This window comes from Bufo gargarizans, chromosome 5 (genome assembly GCF_014858855.1).
Source record: "Bufo gargarizans isolate SCDJY-AF-19 chromosome 5, ASM1485885v1, whole genome shotgun sequence".
Lineage (NCBI taxonomy): Eukaryota > Metazoa > Chordata > Amphibia > Anura > Bufonidae > Bufo > Bufo gargarizans.
This window is the reverse complement of record NC_058084.1, coordinates 477,372,660-477,391,779: the sequence shown is the minus strand read 5'-3', so window position 1 is coordinate 477,391,779 and position 19,120 is coordinate 477,372,660.

Sequence of the window (19,120 nt, the reverse complement as noted above, 5' to 3'; positions counted from 1 at the left end):
TGACTTTTGGCATACTGCAGTCGACTCTTCTTATTCTTTGGAGACAGCAAGGGGGTGCGCCTGGGAGTTCTGGCATGGAGGCCTTCATTACGCAGTGTGCGCCTTATTGTCTGAGCTGAAACTTCAGTACCCACATCTGACAAATCTTATATCAGTTCCTCAGCAGTCCACTTTGCGCTTCAGGTAGCGCACAGCAGTCGAAGTCAGCATCTTCTTTCTGCCACGACCAGGTAGCGTTTCAACAGTGCCCTTTGCCTTGAATTTGCGAATGATGCTTCCTAAGGTGTCTTGGTATGTTTAACATCTTTGCAATCTTCTTATAGCCATTGCCCTTCCTGTGAAGAGAAATCACCTCTTCTCTTGTCTTCCTGGACCATTCTCTTGACTTCACCATGTTTGTAAACACACCAGTAAATGTCTAGAAGGAGCTGAGTATCACAGTCCTTTTAAATCTGCCTAATTGTTCATGGAACCATGAACCAGACGTACAACAAGAGATAAGTGGAAATAAGAAGGCTTTATTGAAAATCAAGCTGTAAGCAAAAGTCCAAACGGATGGCTAAACCGAAGCAGGGTCTTGCGTAGACAGAGGTCAGGAACCAGAAGGGTAGTCAGACGAAGCCTGGATCAGGAACCAGCAGGGTAGTCAGACGAAGCCAGGATCAGGAACCAACGGGGTAGTCAGACGAGGCCAGGATCAGGAACCAGAAGCAGCAGCAGTCTTAGAAGCATGTGAACACAGGAGGACCAAGCAAGGAACTGAAGCCACAGACCTCCTATATATATGAGCTGGGCATCCAGCTCCTCCCAGTGGGAAGGAGAAGCCGCAGGGTGGGAGGCTACAAGAAACCCAGAAACCAAGATGGCCGCCAGCACATGTCAAACGAAGGAGAACAGTAAGAAGGTAAGACCATGACAGTACCTCCCCCTCAAGGGCCCCTCCTCCGCGGAGTAAGGAACGGTTTCTGAGGGAAGCGTGCGTGGAAGGCTCGGAGCAAAGCAGGAGCATGGACATCTGCGGAGGGAACCCAGGAACGCTCCTCTGGACCATAACCACGCCAATGGACCAAAAACTGCAACCGACCGCGGACCAGGCGTGAGTCCAGGATATTGCTCACCTCATATTCCTCACGATTGCCCACTTGGACCGGACGGGGCCGAGGAACCGAGGAAGTGAAACGATTACACACCAATGGTTTCAACAGGGAGACATGAAACACGTTGGAGATCCGCATGCCAGGAGGAAGCGCAAGGGCATAGGCTACCGGGTTTACCCTGCGAAGCACTCGGAAGGGACCAACAAAGCGAGGCGCCAGCTTGGGAGTGGGCACTCGAAGGTTGAGGTTGCGGGTGGACAACCATACACGGTCTCCGACCTGGTAGGAAGGAGCGGGCGCTCGTCTGCGATCAGCCTGGAGTCTCTGGCGCTGCGCAGAGACCTCAAGGGACCTCTGGATCTGTACCCAAGAAGCACGTAGGACAGAAAGGTGATCCTCCACAGCCGGAATATCCTGGGGAGAGAATACCTCCGGTAACACGGCAGGTTGGAACCCATAATTGGCCATGAAGGGAGACGTCCCAGAGGAAGAGTTCACCGCCGTGTTCCTGGCAAACTCAGCCCAAGGCAGGAGGTCAACCCAATTGTCTTGGTGATCGGAGACATAGCAACTAAGGAATTGCTCCAAGGCCTGATTGGATCGTTCTGCGGCCCCATTGGACTGAGGGTGGTAGGCCGAGGAGAAAGAGAGATGAATCCCCAACTGGGAGCAAAAGGCGCGCCAGAACCTGGACACAAACTGATTCCCCCGATCCGACACAATCTCCTTGGGCAAACCGTGCAACCGGAAGACCTCCCTGGCGAAAACCGTGGCCAACTCTTGTGCAGAGGGTAACTTCTTGAGAGGAACACAGTGGCACATTTTGGAAAACCGATCCACAATCATGAGAATGACCGTATGGCCTCGGGATGCAGGGAGGTCCACAATGAAATCCATCCCCAGGTGTGACCATGGGCGCTCCCCGGTGGCTATGGGTTGCAAAAGGCCCAACGGAAGGTGCCGAGGGGACTTACTCTGGGCACAAACGGAGCATGCCGCTACATATGCGGCGATGTCGGAACGTAGAGAAGGCCACCAGAACAGACGTGAAACAGCCCAGGACAGCTGATTCTTTCCAGGATGCCCCGCGGCCTTGGAGTTATGGTAGGTTCGCAACAACCGAGTGCGCAACTCCTCAGGCACAAAACACCTGCGGTTGGGTCTCCCAGAGGGAGCACCAGATTGAGCCGCCAAAATCTGCTCACCCAGGGGAGAGGTCAGGCTGGTGCGAATGGCGGCCAGGATCTGATTCGGAGGTATGACCGAAGTCGGAATCGACTCCTCCCCGGACAGCTCGGAGTACTGCCGTGATAAGGCATCCGCTCTGATGTTCTTGGAACCGGGTAGGTAGGAGACCACGTAATTAAAACGTGACAAGAACAGAGCCCATCTGGCCTGACGTGGTGTCAATCTCTTGGCCTCAGAAAGGTAGGTCAGATTCTTGTGGTCCGTCAGGATGAGAACCGGAACCACCGAACCCTCGAGCAAGTGCCTCCATTCTTTAAGGGCCTGCACGATGGCCAATAACTCCCTGTCACCAATCTGATAGTTGCACTCCGCGGAAGACAGTTTCCGGGAGTAAAACCCACAAGGAAGCAGAGGACCCTCGGGTGTTCTACGCTGAGACAGAAGGGCGCCTACTCCCGTCTCAGACGCGTCCACCTCGAGGACAAAGGGCAACCCAGGGTTGGGATGCGACAGAATCGGAGCCGACACAAAGGCGGACTTTAGAGCCTCAAAAGCTCGGATGGCCTTGAGCGGCCAGACCTGGAAATTACTGCCCTTCCTGGTCAGATCCGTGAGAGGCTTGGCTAGCATAGAAAAGTCCCTGATGAACTTCCGATAATAATTGGCGAAGCCCAAAAAGCGCTGCAGGGCACGGAGACCACTGGGCTGGGGCCACTGTAAGACAGCCGAAACCTTCTCAGGATCCATGGAGAACCCCTCAGCGGAAATGATGTAACCTAAGAAGGTTACCTGGGATCGGTGAAATTCGCATTTCTCAAGCTTACCGAACAGCCTGTTCTCTCGTAACCGTTGCAACACTCGTCTGACATCCATAATGTGGGCCTCCATGGATTCAGAATATACCAAGATGTCATCCAAATAGACCACCACACACTCACCGCGCGCACCTTATCGAATACATCCCGGTACTCTTCGTATTCAGGAGGCAACAGAGAGTCCGAGGAAGTACACAGCAACTTGACAGGCCCATGGATGCAACTAGCCCCACACTGCGGTGACCACGAGAGGATCTCGGCCGATCTCCAATCGAAAGTCGGATTATGCTTCTGGAGCCAGGGGTACCCCAAGACCACCGAGTAGTGTGGAGACGAAATCACTTGGAGACAGACCGACTCTCTGTGAACGGCACCAATGGCTATCCCCACTGGAAGGGTCTCATGAGTCACGTGTGGCAGCAGAAGGGGTCTGCCGTCTATCGCCTCAAGAGCCAGTGGGGAACCTCGAGGCTGCAGAGGAATGGAATTGGCGGCAGCGAACACACTATCAATGAACAAACCACCAGCACCAGAGTCCACCAACGCCTGGGTCGTCACCGAGCCCCCGACCCAGGAGAGGACAACAGTGATCAGTGGTTTGTCAACACGGGAAACCGGGGACGAGGAGACTCCACCCAAGATCTGCCCCCGACAGGATCTCAGGTGCGAGCGTTTCCCGGACGGTTCGGACATGCCAACCGAAAATGCCCACCGAGACCACAGTACATGCATCGGCCCTCGCGTCTCCGGAGTACCCTCTCCCCCTTGGACAGGCGAGCAAACCCCAGCTGCATGGGTTCACCCCCAGACAAGTCATCCCCAGGAGGCGTGGGAGGAGAGGGAGGCACGGGTGGGACAGCAAACGTAGGCGCCAATCTGTTAGAAGACCTCCGCAGGCTCTCCTTAAAGGAAGGTCTCTCCCTGAGTCTGGTGTCAATCAAAATCAGGAAAGAAATAAGAGACTCGAGCTCCACTGGTAGGTCCTTAGCTGCAACCTCATCCTTCAAGGCATCCGAGAGACCATGAGAGAAAGCAGCGACCAGAGCCTCATTATTCCAGCCCACCTCTGCTGCCAGGGTACGAAACTCAATGGCGTATTCAGCTACGGATCGTGAACCCTGTCTGATGGACATAAGGAGCTTCGCAGCAGAGGCAGCACGAGCCGGCACATCGAATACCTTCCGAAGAGAAGCAACAAAACCGGAAAACTCGGCAACCACCGGATTGTTGTTCTCCCATAAAGGGCTGGCCCAGGCCAAGGCCTTGTCCGAGAGCAGCGAGATCAAGAAGCCCACCTTTGATCTCTCAGTAGGAAAGGCATGTGGCAGCAACTCGAAATAAATGCCCACCTGGTTAAGGAAACCTCGGCACTGAGTTGGCTCTCCCCCAAAGCGCTGTGGAAGGGGGGCAGAACCGGTCATACCCCGAGACACCGCAGGCGCAGCAACAGGTGTCGGGGTAGACTCTGGCGCAACAACCGGAGCGGCAGTAGGAGCGGGCCCAGGAGCGACAACCGACCCATCGGCAACGGAAGCGAAATGAGCCGTGCGTTCAAGCAGGGTTTGCAACGCCACAGCAAACCGACCCAACAGGTGATCCTGCTGATCAAGTCTGGCAACCAGCGTAGGTAGCGAGGATGGCCCTGTACCGTCAAAATTCATGGCTTGGTCCTAATGTCATGGAACCATGAACCAGACGTACAACAAGAGATAAGTGGAAATAAGAAGGCTTTATTGAAAATCAAGCTGTAAGCAAAAGTCCAAACGGATGGCTAAACCGAAGCAGGGTCTTGCGTAGACAGAGGTCAGGAACCAGAAGGGTAGTCAGACGAAGCCTGGATCAGGAACCAGCAGGATAGTCAGACGAAGCCAGGATCAGGAACCAACGGGGTAGTCAGACGAGGCCAGGATCAGGAACCAGAAGCAGCAGCAGTCTTAGAAGCATGTGAACACAGGAGGACCAAGCAAGGAACTGAAGCCACAGACCTCCTATATATATGAGCTGGGCATCCAGCTCCTCCCAGTGGGAAGGAGAAGCCGCAGGGTGGGAGGCTACAAGAAACCCAGAAACCAAGATGGCCGCCAGCACATGTCAAACGAAGGAGAACAGTAAGAAGGTAAGACCATGACAAATTGGTGCTTATTATGCTTGATTGCTGCTCCTTGACATCCACAGGTGTTTTCAATACACTTGAATGAACCTCTGTTCTTAAGAGTGGTAGTCTTTAAGGGGTTGAATAATTGTGTCAATGAAGAAATCACAAAAAAAACATTTAATACTGTATTACAAAAACAATTGATGTCATTTTAGTTGCAATTACACTAAATTCCCTAAACCCCTTTACAGCATTGGGGGTTGAATAATTTTGAACACAACTGTACATAGAACTATAATTAATTCAGACCGGAATTGAATTGGTTGACCAATTTTGCCAAATCGAAATTTGACTGATTCGCTCATACCTATTGGGCACCTGGACGTCACCACTGAATAAGCTTACTGAACATGGACATTAACATGGAGTCAGGTCCCCTTCTGCAGCTAGTACAGCCTTTACTCTCTCCATAAGATCTTGGAGGTGTCTGTGGGAATTTGTGCCCCTTCTGTCAAATTAGCATTCGTGAGGTCAGATTCTAATGTTGGGGAGAAGTCCTGGGTCACACTCAGTGTTCCAAATCATCCCAAAGATGATGGATGGGGTTGAGATCTGGACTATGTGCAGACACACTGGTTCCTCTACAATAAACGTATCATCCTGTGTCTCTATGAAGCTCACTTTTTGCAAAGGGGCACAATCATTATCGAACTGTTGCCCCAAACTTGGAAGCGACAATCATCTAAAATGTACAGGGCTGATCCCTGAAAGGCAACCCCATGCCTTTAACCACCCCAAATGTTACAGTGGACACTATGCATCCCAGTAGGTAGCTCAGCAGGCATCCATCAAAACCCAGATTTATCTACTGGAATACTAAATGGGTAGCCCCCTCTTCATCTCTTCACAGATGTGTTTTACACCACTCCAGCAGATGCCTGGCATTATGCATGCTCTTAGATGCTTCCACCAGGTCAACCGGGAAAATTTAGCAAATGATAGATTTTACAAGCTGACGTGAAAAAGTCAACATGCATAGTCACTCTTCTGTAAGACCCATACTACTACTAATGATTGTTTATGGAGATTGCATGGCTGGGTGCTTGCTGTTATGTTTGAGTGTGGCTGAAACTCAATAGTTAGGAGATGGTCCACATACTTTTGGTCACATAGTGTTCTTCTGTATCACCTCTATTAAAAAATAAAGATAGTGTTGTCCTAGGGGCACAGGCAGGGCAACTGTTTCAAGAGGTGTCTAATAGAACATTAAGGTTAAGTTCAGTCTTTGCATTTTGCTGCAGTTTTGAGTTATAAGGGGAATGGGTCCCTGGTGGAATCACATTAATAAACTAGAATAATCACTAGAATAATGGGTGACTACGCTTGTCTCCACAGGAGCAAAGAGATTCAGCATGGTCACCATTAGACTGCTGTGACTGTTGCTATACAACAGACAGATCTTCTCTAAAGAGGTTGTCCACACAATTTTAGAAAGATATGAAAGCTCTGGTTTTGGTCCAGACATAGATAATTGCCCCTTCTCTATCCTTGGTTCTGCCTTCAAATAAAGCAGTCCAACTTAATATTTCATGGATGGATTTGATTGACAGCAGGTAAAAAGTTTGAAACGTTTGGACTAGCATGACTTGGGCTCGTCAGAGGAAAGGATACTGTGGGGACATCGGTCATATCATTAAGTTCCAATAGCTTTTTTTGTGAAACAAACCTTACAAACTGTTTCTATCAGCAAGCGATGGCCCCGAGACTAACTTCAAAAGTTTTGGGGAAAAAGTGGATTTTATAAAAAATATTTTAATAATGTAAAATATTAAAGAGGTTCTCTAGAAATTTGATATTGATGGCCTATCCTCAGAATAAGTCATTAATATCAGATTGGCAGGGACCCCCACCAATCAGCTGTTCAAAGAGGCCTTGACTCTCCTTGAGGCCTCTTCGATGGCCAGTGACATCACCCTACATGGGTCACGTGGCCTAGGGGCAGCTCAGATGCTTTTTAAGGTGCAATACCAAGCACAGCCACTATACAATAAATGGAGTGCGGAGGCCACAGCGCTCACCAGAGCTATCAATATCAAAGGATAGGCCATCAATATCAAATTCCAGAAAAAACCCTTTAAAATAAAATACTGTGTGGTCACCTCATGCTCCTTCTGATAAAAATAGAGATGAGCGAAGTGCAAAAAAATTCAATTCAGCCGCTTCGCTAAATTTTACTAAGAAATTGCCTTTGTGAAGAATTACTTTATCACAAAGTGCATTTCTTTGTGAGTAGCAGGCTCAATGATGGGGAACGGTGATGGTGCCGCCCCCCCCCCCATTGAACCCATAAGATCCCGCTGATCGTGGCATCTGAGATGATCATTGTGGACTGTCAGGGGTTAATCTGTTAAACAAAAAAAGAAAAATACTCACCTTATCCATTTGATTGCGGCCATCTTGATTGAAGACCTAGCGCAACATCTCACGTGGTGTGTGAGAACGTCATGACGCTGGCTGGCATGGTGACGCCACTCAACACTAGATAGCAATATGAAAATTCAACCGTTTATATAAGAAAGTCAGCGTACAAGAGTGTAAGGGTTACATTTTTGGATCATTTTCTAAGAAATGTTTGCATTTGGACCTCAACCGGGAGTAATTGGGCAATTTCTTAATCAGTGCCCTTCCAGAGCTGATGAAGACATTAAAATGACGCCATTTGCATATGAAAATTTACATAATATATTTAATTGGTTTCTATTTATGGAATGTGTTTTCATCAAATTTCAGAAATCTCCTGCCCATTACTTTAGTTTATACTATTAAAATTTAGATCTTGGAATTTTTTTGATTAAGAAAAAAAAAAAAAACGGATAAAACTACCAGTTGAAGTCAAGGCTAATTTGACTCAAAATATTTCTCTAGCACAAGGCGCAGATTTACAGATCATTCACCTATTAGTTCTGAGCAATAAACCGTGGGCCTGTGTAAAGTGATCTGCACCAACCATTTGAAATTTTGCTTTTTGATTTGAAAATGTGAAAATTGTGTCAAATTATTATTTGTAAACAATGTAACAACTTACCAAGTAAATAGGACAACAATTTTCCACTTGGGTGCTTCCTATCTTCCTTTGTAACAATTTATGGGGAAAACCATTCAGATTTTAGAGATCAATAACTACATGCATTCCTTAATTTCATATCAGGGGGTAACTACTCTCCTTAGGGAGAGAGCACCTTAATCAGTGTGAGGAGACTTATAGGCCATACATGCTCCTCTGGAATTCTGGGAGGGACGGTATGCAAATGAGCTCTTAACAAGCTCTGCCTCTAATGCCACCAGATGTAAGGCAGCTATCCTATAAGTCCATGTTCAGCTCTTAAAATAAGCCTTGAGATATGACTTGGATATTAAATTAGCCAGCACCTCATCTGCAGACAGCAGTTTCAGGGTGATTACCCCTCATCAGTGCAGAGCAGAGAGTACTAGCTTAACAGGGTGAGAGGTCTGTGTCCACGTCAGCGGGGAACTACTCTCCTTAGGGAGAGAGCACCTTAATCAGTGTGAGGAGACTTATAGGCCATACATGCTCCTCTGGAATTCTGGGAGGAACGGGATGCAAATGAGCTCTTAACAAGCTCTGCCTCTAATGCCACCAGATGTAAGGCAGCTATCCTATAAGTCCATGTTCAGCTCTTAAAATAAGCCTTGAGATATGACTTGGATATTAAATTAGCCAGCACCTCATCTGCAGACAGCAGTTTCAGGGTGATTACCCCTCATCAGTGCAGAGCAGAAAGTACTAGCTTAACAGGGTGAGAGGTCTGTGTCCACGTCAGGAGGGAACTACTCTCCTTAGGGAGAGAGCACCTTAATCAGTGTGAGGAGACTTATAGGCCATACATGCTCCTCTGGAATTCTGGGAGGAACGGGATGCAAATGAGCTCTTAACAAGCTCTGCCTCTAATGCCACCAGATGTAAGGCAGCTATCCTATAAGTCCATGTTCAGCTCTTAAAATAAGCCTTGAGATATGACTTGGATAATAAATAAGCCAGCACCTCATCTGCAGACAGCTAGTGATGTCCGGATCATGAACGAATCGTTCTTTTGAACCGATTCAGTTCACTGATCCGGAAGAGTCGGTTCGTCTGACTGAGCCGATCCGAATGAAACGGCTCAGTCAGATCAGCATAGAAGCAGCCTCCAGTGGACACTAGCCCCGCCCCTTCCCGCCCTCCAACCAATCAGAGCGAGGCAGCCAGCACTGACACAGCACAGGGGGAGTCGCAGCGCAGGGACTCAGAGAGTCTATTAGTTAAAAGAATCGAATGAGTCAGAGACCCCCCCCCAGGGACCGTGAGTCACCGAGTCCCTGGGGGGGGGGGGGGCAGGCATTGATCTAGCATGTAGCAGAGCTGTGTGTGTGTGTGTGTACAGGGTGCATGCAGCAGTGTAGCATTATGCTACATGCACCCTGTACACACACAGCTCTGCTACATGCTGTAGCAGAGCAGGAAGTCTGGTAGGGACTCGGTGACGATTCTTTTAACTAAAACTCTCAGACAATTATCACAGTCTGCTCACTGCAGCAGAGCTGTGTTTGCCAGAGCCAGTCCCTCTGACCTTCGGTTCACTTGAGAGCCGACTCAGCAAGTGAACCGAAGATTCGATGAGCTGAACATGCGCATTGATCTTCAGTTCACTTGCCTCTGCCGGCTCAGGAAGTGAACCGAAGATCCGATTCATGAATCGGTTCATTTGAATGAGCTGATTCAAATGAACCGATTCAGCTCAAAGATCCGAACTTCCCATCACTACAGACAGCAGTTTCGGTGTGATTGCCCCTCATCAGTGCAGAGCAGAGAGTACTGGCTTAACTGGGTGAGAGGCCTGTGTCCACGTCAGGGGGGAACTACTCTCCTTAGGGAGAGAGCACCTTAATCAGTGTGAGGAGACTTATAGCCCATACATTCTCCTCTGGAATTCTGGTAGGGAAGGGATGCAAATGGACTCTTAGCAAGCTCTTCCTCTGATGCCACCAGATATAAGGCAGCTATCCTATAAGTCAATGTTCAGCTCTTAAAATAAGCCTTGAGACATGACTTGGATATTAAATAAGCCAGCACCTCATCTGCAGACAGCAGTTTCAGGATGATTGCCCCTCATCAGTGCAGAGCAGAGAGTACTGGCTCAAACTAGGTGAGAAGCCTGTGTCCACGTCAGCGGGGAACTACTCTCCTTAGGGAGAGACCATCTTAATCAGTGTGAGGAGACTTATAGGCCATACATGCTCCTCTGGAATTCTGGGAGGGAAGAGATGCAAATGAGCTCTTAACAAGCTCTGCCTCTGATGCCACCAGATGTAAGGCAGCTGTCCTATAAATCAATGTCCAGCTCTTAAAATAATAGCTGCCTTACATCTGGTGGCATTAGAGGCAGAGCTTGCTAAGAGCTCATTTGCATACCTTCCCTCCTTTCATTTCAAATTTAACATAAATTTTTCAAACAAAAAATGTTGATTTTGATTATCTCTGAGGAAGGGATTTATAAAAGTTTTCTAATTGTTATTGTTAGTTTTCTTATTGTTTTTTTTATTCTTTATTTGCATATTTAATTGCCACATACATGAAACATTGTAATATATATATTATAAGAGGGAATGCCCCCTGTAAATGTTTAGAAGCCTCCTCAGTCACCTGAAAACCCATCTAGCGTAGAACAGTAAATACAAGATCGAGGGAAGGGGGTGCAGCTGCAGTTTTAGTGAATCAGAATGAGGTAGAGAAAGAAGCAGCCAGGGTGGGGAGGTGGGATCTAATTGGCTCAAAGCATACAGTAAAGCTCTGATATCTGCCCACTCAACAGGAAGAAAATAAACTTCCACGGGAAGTAATGTAGCTCTGAAAAAAGTTAGGAAAAAAATTCTAAATGTGAACCAAAATACAAAAATATTACAACTTTGGGACTGGGATTATTTCTGCAATGATAAATATTGGGCAGACTAGATGGGCCAAATGGTTCTTATCTGCCGACACATTCTATGTTTCTATAAATATGCTTCACAATGCACTTAATCATGTCTGGAAATTTTTTGTATTTTTGTACAACCGGTTCAAAACCGATTGTCCAGCTGTATAAAGTATATAATGTATTAAACAGTATTATTTTTTATAAATCTAGTTTTCTACTAGTGGTAATTAGATTCCCCACCCAATTCCCCTTTTCACAAAGCACCAGTCAACAAATAAAGGAACACTAAACATAGAAAATCACAATAAAAAAAAAACAACTACCGTATTTTTCGCTGTATAAGACGCACTTTTTTCCCCCCAAAAGTGGGGGGGGGAAATAGCAGTGCGTCTTATACGGCGAATGTAGCCGATTTTGCTTAGTTTTCAATGATACACCCGCCGCAATGCCGTGCGGCGGGTGTATCAGCTGTGAGGGAGGAGGGGCTGGGGGCGGCATCTGCATTTATAATGACAGCGGGGCCCGTGCAGTGACTGTATTCTACTACACGGGCCCCGCTCACTGTATAATCATATCCCTAATACCGTAGTTAATTGTTGTGTGCACTGCATGTAAAAGCATAATGTGCGATGATGAGCGCTATTACTTACAATTAGAAGCGCTCGCCGTTCGGAGCCGAGAGGATGGAGGAGGCAGGCCGGGAGGACGGGCGCTGGCAGTGTGAGTCATACGTCACGCGCCTGCGCCGCCTATGATTATACAGTGAGCGGGGCCCGTGTAGTAGAATACAGTCACTGCACGGGCCCCGCTGTCATTATAAATGCAGATGCGACCCCCACCCCCATTATAAAAGCAAATGCGACCCCCACACTTATGGAGGGGATCTGTGGATGACACATAGCATAAGATGCTATATATGTGTCATCCACAGATCCCCCCCATAACTGTCATACACAGATCCTCATAACAGTGCCATCCAGAGAGGATCCCCTATAAGTGTCACCCACAGATCCCCCATAACAGTGCGTCATCCACAGATCCCCATAACAGTGCATCACCCACAGACCACAATTAGTTCAAAATATTTTTTTTCTTATTTTCCTCCCCAAAAACCTAGGTGCGTCTTATACGCCGGTGCGTCTTATACGGCGAAAAATACGGTAAATAACCTTCTTTAATCTCCTCCTTTACCTTGATCAGAATTTGTCTCATATTACAACAAAAAGTGACAAATCCATAAATAATCTTCTTTTTCTGTAGTTCAGCCATATCCCCCTTCCTCCCTCTCACTGGCCTGTGTTTGACTGTAGGACAACTGGTTGCAGCAGGAGCCTCCCCCCTCTGCCCTGTCTACAGCAGGGCAAAATGCTGTTAAACCCTACTCCTTGGCTCAGCTTCATCCCATTGGTGGTTCCCTAGAGCAGGGATGCTCAACTTGCGGCCCTCCAGCTGTTGCAAAACTACAACTCCCAACATGCCCAGAAAGCCTACAGCTATCAGCCTACAGCCGAGCATGATGGGAGTTGTAGTTTTACAACAGCTGGAGGGCCACAGGTTGAGCATCCCTGCCCTAGAGGAAAATGAAACAGATCCGCTGGAGATTAACCCTGTGTTCTCTGCAGGATTTCTACAAGACTATCTGTACCAGGAACATGTAGAAACAGTAAAAAGAAGCAGTAGGTATATAGGATTTCAACATACCCAATTCTTTGTTCCCATGGCAAACATCTGTCAGGGACTCATTCCCTTCTCCCCTTTTGAAAATGGATGCACATTGGGCCCTCTAAGAGTCCATGTGTATGGGGGAGTTGGGAGGGAGAACTATGTACAGGATATAGGCAGCTATAGTGACCTGACGCCCCCCCCCCACATGGCCAACCTGCTTTCCCACACAAACAGGTTTCAGATCTAACCAATGTTTTTTTCTCCACATTGGCAAATGTTTTACCACTTGGTCAATTGCCACATAACACAAACAGTATTAGTCCCCATAGATTATTGGCCTAGAATATTTTACAGAAATTAAATGATACTTTAGTATTTTCCATCAGCCAGAAAATAAAAAATAGCTAAATAAATACATTGTGAAACTAACCATTAAAACATTAAAAAATAAAACCTTTTAAAAAAAGCATTTCCAACTAAGAGTTAAAAGGTGCAAATATGAATACAAATCAATGGTCATTAAAAAAAATTCTTTTAATAAGAAAAATACCTAATATATAAAGAAAATTGGATGTTTTGAAAAACAATTTTTAACTTTATTCATTTTTTATAGTGCTTTATATTTCTATTTATTATTTTTCCAGCACACTCAAGACTCTCTCTCAAATCCTATTTTCAGCAGTCGTCTTCTTGCAGATGTAACACAAAAAAATTGATTTTCTAAAAAGAGCAGCTATCCAAACAAAAATAATGCATCACATACTATGTAATTATTAACATCTGCTTTATAGCCACAAACCCTGAGCTGCCTTCTATCAACTGTCAGGACGGCTGTGCACATACAGAAGTGACAGCCAGGCCAGATGAACCCCACAGATTTTTTTTTACTATCTAAAAGGGTTAATACGGACCATATTTCCTCTTAGTGTTTTACAAATAACAGGATCGCATGATCAGCATAACTAAAGAAACGACACAAAAATTCTCCACAAAATATTACAAAAATCCGGTATAAATTTACTGGGAAAAAAAATGCTCAATTTTGCCCGAGTTCCACAAAAAGTTCAGAGGAGCTCAGTATGCAGAGATGGTCATGTCTGGTATGAAATCTAGATGCAATGATACGTCAAAAATAGTAGCATGCTTTTCCAGCTATACAGTACCCTGGTACTCTGGCAGCTGAATTCTTGGTAATAACACACATGAAGATTTTCTGGACTGGATTTTCTGGAATGCATATGTGATTAGACACTCTCTCTTTCCTCTAATATTGTGGCGTGTCCATGTGTCATTGTTCTGGAGCCCCAAGTGTCCGTGTGTTTTTGTTCTGGAATCCCAGGTGTCAGTCTGTCATTGTTCTGGAACCTCATGTGTCAGTAGATCATTATTCTGGAGCTCTTGTGTATGTGTGTCATTGTTCCAGAGCCCCAAGTGTCCTTATGTAATTGTTCTGGAGCTCCAGGTGTCAGTGTGTCATTGTTATGAAGCGACAATTGTTTTTGTGTTATTGTTCTGGAGCTACAAGTGTCAGCTTGTCATTGTTCTAGAGTACCAAGTGTCAGTGGGGGCCCAAGTGTAAGCATGTCATTAGTCTCGAACCCCAAGTGTCAGTTTGCTATCGTTCCGGATCTCCCAGTGTAATTGTTCTGGAGCACTGTTTCCATCTGTAATTGTTCTGAAGCCTGAGAGTCAGTTTCTCATTGTTCTGGAGTCCCAAGTGTCCATGTGTCATTGTTCCGATGCCTTAAGAGTCCGTGTGCCATCGTTCCGGAGCCCCATGTGTTAGTGCATCATTGTTCTAGAACCTCACGTGTCAGTGTATCATTGCTCTAGAACCCCAAGTGTCTGTGGGCCTTTGTTCTGGAGCCTAAGTCATCAATGTGCCATTGTGCTGGATCGCCAAGTGTCAGTATGTCATTGTTCTGGAGCGCTAAGTATTTATGTGCCATTGTTCTGGAGTCCCAAGTGTCAGGGTGTCATTATTATGGAGCCTGAAGTGCTAGTGTGTCATTGATCTGGAGCTGCACTTGTTTGGTATTGTTCTGAAGCCAAGTGACACTGGCTTCAGAACATGAAGCCAGTGTTTCATTGTTCTTGAGCACCAAGTGTCAGTGTGTCATTGTTCTGGAGCGCCAAGTATTTGTGGTGTCAGTGGATCCTCAAGTGTCAGCATGAAATTATTCTTGAATCTCAAGTATAGGTCTGTCATTGTTCTGAAACCCCAAGTATTTGTTCATTAGTATCCTCGGACTTTAAGTGTCTGCTTGTCATTGTTCTGGAGCCCCAATGCCCAATTGTCATTGTTCTGCAGTCCTAAGTGTCAGTTTGTCATTGTTCTAGACTCCAAGTGCTCATATGTCATTTTTCTTGGGCTTCAAGTGGCAGCAGGTCATAGTTTTGACTTCAGTTATTTATATGAGTCTATCGTGAGCTTTATGTTTTATTGCTCTAGAAGCTCATATGTAACATGAAGCTCCTATGCCCCAATGAAAAATCTGCAATAAGCCCCCTCTCCTGCCATGTTCCGAATCCCTACTAGTGTCTTCTTATGTGGTACTTCCCTGTCTAGATCCCTAAATAGCACTGTTATGTTCTGGAGACTTGATTCTTACAGTGTATTTGATCTGAAACTCCAATTTACAGTGCATCAGTGTTCTGTCACTTCGATGCCTTTGTGCCAGGGGTCCACAGCCTCATGTGTCAGTGTGACTACTGCTGTGGAACCCGGCAGCAAGCGTTTGATTCCCTGCAGTGCCTCCAGAGGAGAAATTATGCATTACATCTTATTCAGTGAAATCAATGGATTATTCATGTAATGGATGCACTTGCTGGGTCCTCCAGATGAGAGAAACTGTTTTCCACTTAAAGACGGGGATAAAAAATATAGACTTTTCCACCAGACAAATGACCTAAGTAGAAGTGCACCACTGCTTACATTTCTGCCTTTCTGATGACGCCACCAGGGTAGTAACAAAGAGTTATTGATATCGGTGTAATGCTCCAGAAATGATAAAGATTAGACATCTAGGTATGTGACATGACATGACAGCTCTTCTTCTCAAGCTTTCCAGCCATGATGACTGAAAATATACAAGAAGCAGCAGGAAGCGATTTTCTGAAATTAGAATCAGGCGAAATAGCAGAGGTGTCAAGTGCTTCATGTCCAGTGTGAGGTTTTCATGTTAGTGTCTTACCTATGGTTGTCACAAGGAGAAGGTAGGCTCCCGAGATGTGGGCAATGCAATACATGTGAAAACACCCTTCACCAGGCCATGTGGTCCTAATTAAGAATAAATGGCCCAAGCTACAGGACGAATAAATAGACAAAGCAGACTCGCCAATATGTCTGTGAAAGAAACTTCTGAGCACTGATGAATGTGGATTTTTTTTCCTCTTTAGACTAAGCAAAAATCATCATCTATCACTTGGTGTCACCTTGTGTCGGTGCATGCGGGGGAGACATTTTTGTTTTCCTGTGCAGCTGGTGATCACCATCTGATTTTATACCAGGTAGTTTATAATTTCATAAAAAATAACTATAGAAAACTGAACAATGACAAGATTATTTTCTTCTAAAAAATGTGACCACTACAGAAACAGTGAGAGAAGCAGACTATGGGCAGTGTGGGCTCGGAGGATCAGCTATGTTCTTGTATGGTACCAACATACGTTCTTGTATACTGGCAACAGAAGGATGTATGGAAACAAATATCAATGTGTCATGGTTCTTGAGTCCCAAATGCCAGCATGCCACTGTCCTAGACCCGAAGTGTCATAGTTCTAGATACATCAAACAATATATCACTGGTCTATGTCCCAACTGTGATTGTGTGCTTGTTCTGTACCCCAAATGCCAGTGCTTTTTTGTCCTAAACCCCAAGTATCAATGTCCTCTTGTCCTAGACCCTCAAGTGTCAGTTTGTCTTTGTTCTAGACTGTCAAGTGTCAATGTATCATTTTTGTTTTCAAAGCCTTAAATGTCAATGTGCCCATGTTCTAGACTGCAAGTTCCAGTGTTCTAGAGCCCAAATGTCAGTGTGCTATTGTTCTAGGCTCCACATGTCAGTGTGTTGCAGTTCCAGAACCTTTAATGTTAGGGCAGAATTGTTTAAGACCCTCAAGTGTTTGTGTGTCATAGGAATAGAACCTCGTGTCAATATATCACTATTCCCAAAAAGCTTAAATGTAAGTGAGTCAATGTTCTAGACCCCAAGTATCAGTGTGCTATTGTTCTTGGCTCCAAATGTTAGTGTGTTTCACTTCCAGAACCTTTAACGGTAGTGTTTATTTGTTCTAGACTATTAATTGTCAGTATGCCTTCATTCTAGAACATCAAATTTAAGCGCAATCAAGTGTCAGTGCATCAATTTCTTTAGAATCTTAAATGTCATTGTTCTAGACCCTAAGCGCCAGTGTGCTAATGTTCTAAACCCCATTGGCTAAGTGTCTAGCCAAAGCGTCAGTGCATCATTGTTCTAGACCCAAAAAATCAGTGTCTTATAGTTGCAGAAACACAAAAATATCAATGTATCATTGTTCTAGAACCTCAAGTGTCAGTGTATTATATTTTCAGAACCTTAAATGTCATTGTTCTGGGGTCAGTCTGTTGTAGTTACAGCACCACAAACGTCAGTGTCATTGTTACAGAATCTCAAATGTAAAGTGTTATCCCATATGCCAGTGTGTCATTGTTTTGGGCTTCAAGTTCCATGGAATTACTCTCCAAGTGCCTTTGTGACATTGTTTCTGAACCTTAAGTATCAGTAAGTGATTATCAATGTCCTAGAACCACAAATTGCATTGTCATTGTTCTAGAATCTCAAGTGTCAATATAGCCTTATTCCCCAGAACCTTAAATGTCAGTGAGTCAATGTTCTAGACCCCAAGTATCAGTGTGTTATTATTCTAGACACCAAATGTCAGAGTTTTGCATTCCCAGAACCTTCACTGTCAATGTGTCTCTGTTCTAGACCCTCAATTGTGGAGCCTCAATTGTTACAGGGTAATTGTTCCGAAACTTAAAGTTGTGAAATGCTAAGCTCTGAAATCCCAAGTGACAGTAAGTCATTATTCTAATAACTCATGTTACATTGTGTGAGTAGTCCAAAGCATTAAGTATTAGTGTCACCTCTGTCTAGAACCCCAATTGTCAGTTTGTCATTGTTGTGTACCCCAAAGTGTCAGTGATTATCCTGGGACTTCAAGTATCAATTTCTCCGTGTGTTATTGCTGTTCTCGAACCTGCAAATCTTCATTATTTTGGATTCCCAGGTGTTAGACACAAAGTATTGTTGTGTCATTATTCCAGAACCCTAAATGTTTTGCTCCATTGTTTTGGACTTCAGATATCAGTGTATCATTGTTTAGGAACCTCCAGGGTCAGAGTGCTATTGTCATTGGACCCAAGATCAAGTTATTTTTCAGATTTATTCAGGAGTCTCATTCAATGAGATAAAACTCCAAAATAATTTAGGGCATATTTATTAATGCAGTTGCACCATATTTGCCAAGCCCCAAACCTTATTTCTTGCAAAGTGTGGAAAAAAGGGACTTTCTAGTCACATGACTGACGAACACCTCTTTTCTCCTCGGTAAAGGGGTGGTAAGCTACGACAGGTAAGTCCACATGGCAGACAGGGCAATTTGTCACGGTTCAGTATCTACTTCACGTTCATCAACATGAGACCATCAGAGACCATATTTTGCTGCACCAAGCAGAATCCACGGATACATCTTCTAATATATAAAATGTAAGGGACAGACAGATTTTCATTGTAATACATACAAAATGCATTTTATCCGTGGATAACTGGAAACTATCAGCAAGCTGCTGTTGATGGATCTGCCATTCTCATGAAATTCCTCCAAGTCATTTTAGTGCATAGTGGTCTCCTGATGTAGAGGGGTGGTGTGTCTAATCACCCTATTAACCCCTCAATGCCCCTTTCAGCCCCACTTATTATTTTGACATATGAAATTCGACTACAAGTTTATGGCATTTATAGGTTCATCTGACTGAATATTAGTTAATGGGCATCAGGTATCCATGTTTTAATCTGTCGAGTTTTCCTAAGTAATGATAAGTAACAGCATTTAGTCTTCTTACTGGTTTCCATGTAAGTAGATTTAAAAAGAATGCTGTATGCAGTAAAAACGGAACAAAATGGCGGACTACAAAGCGATTGTGGACCGTTCTAGGTATTAATGTCCTAGGTAATTCCTAAGTAAAATAACAAAATTAAAAACTACAATGAGACTAGTCAACAGCATATTGCCTGGTTGCTG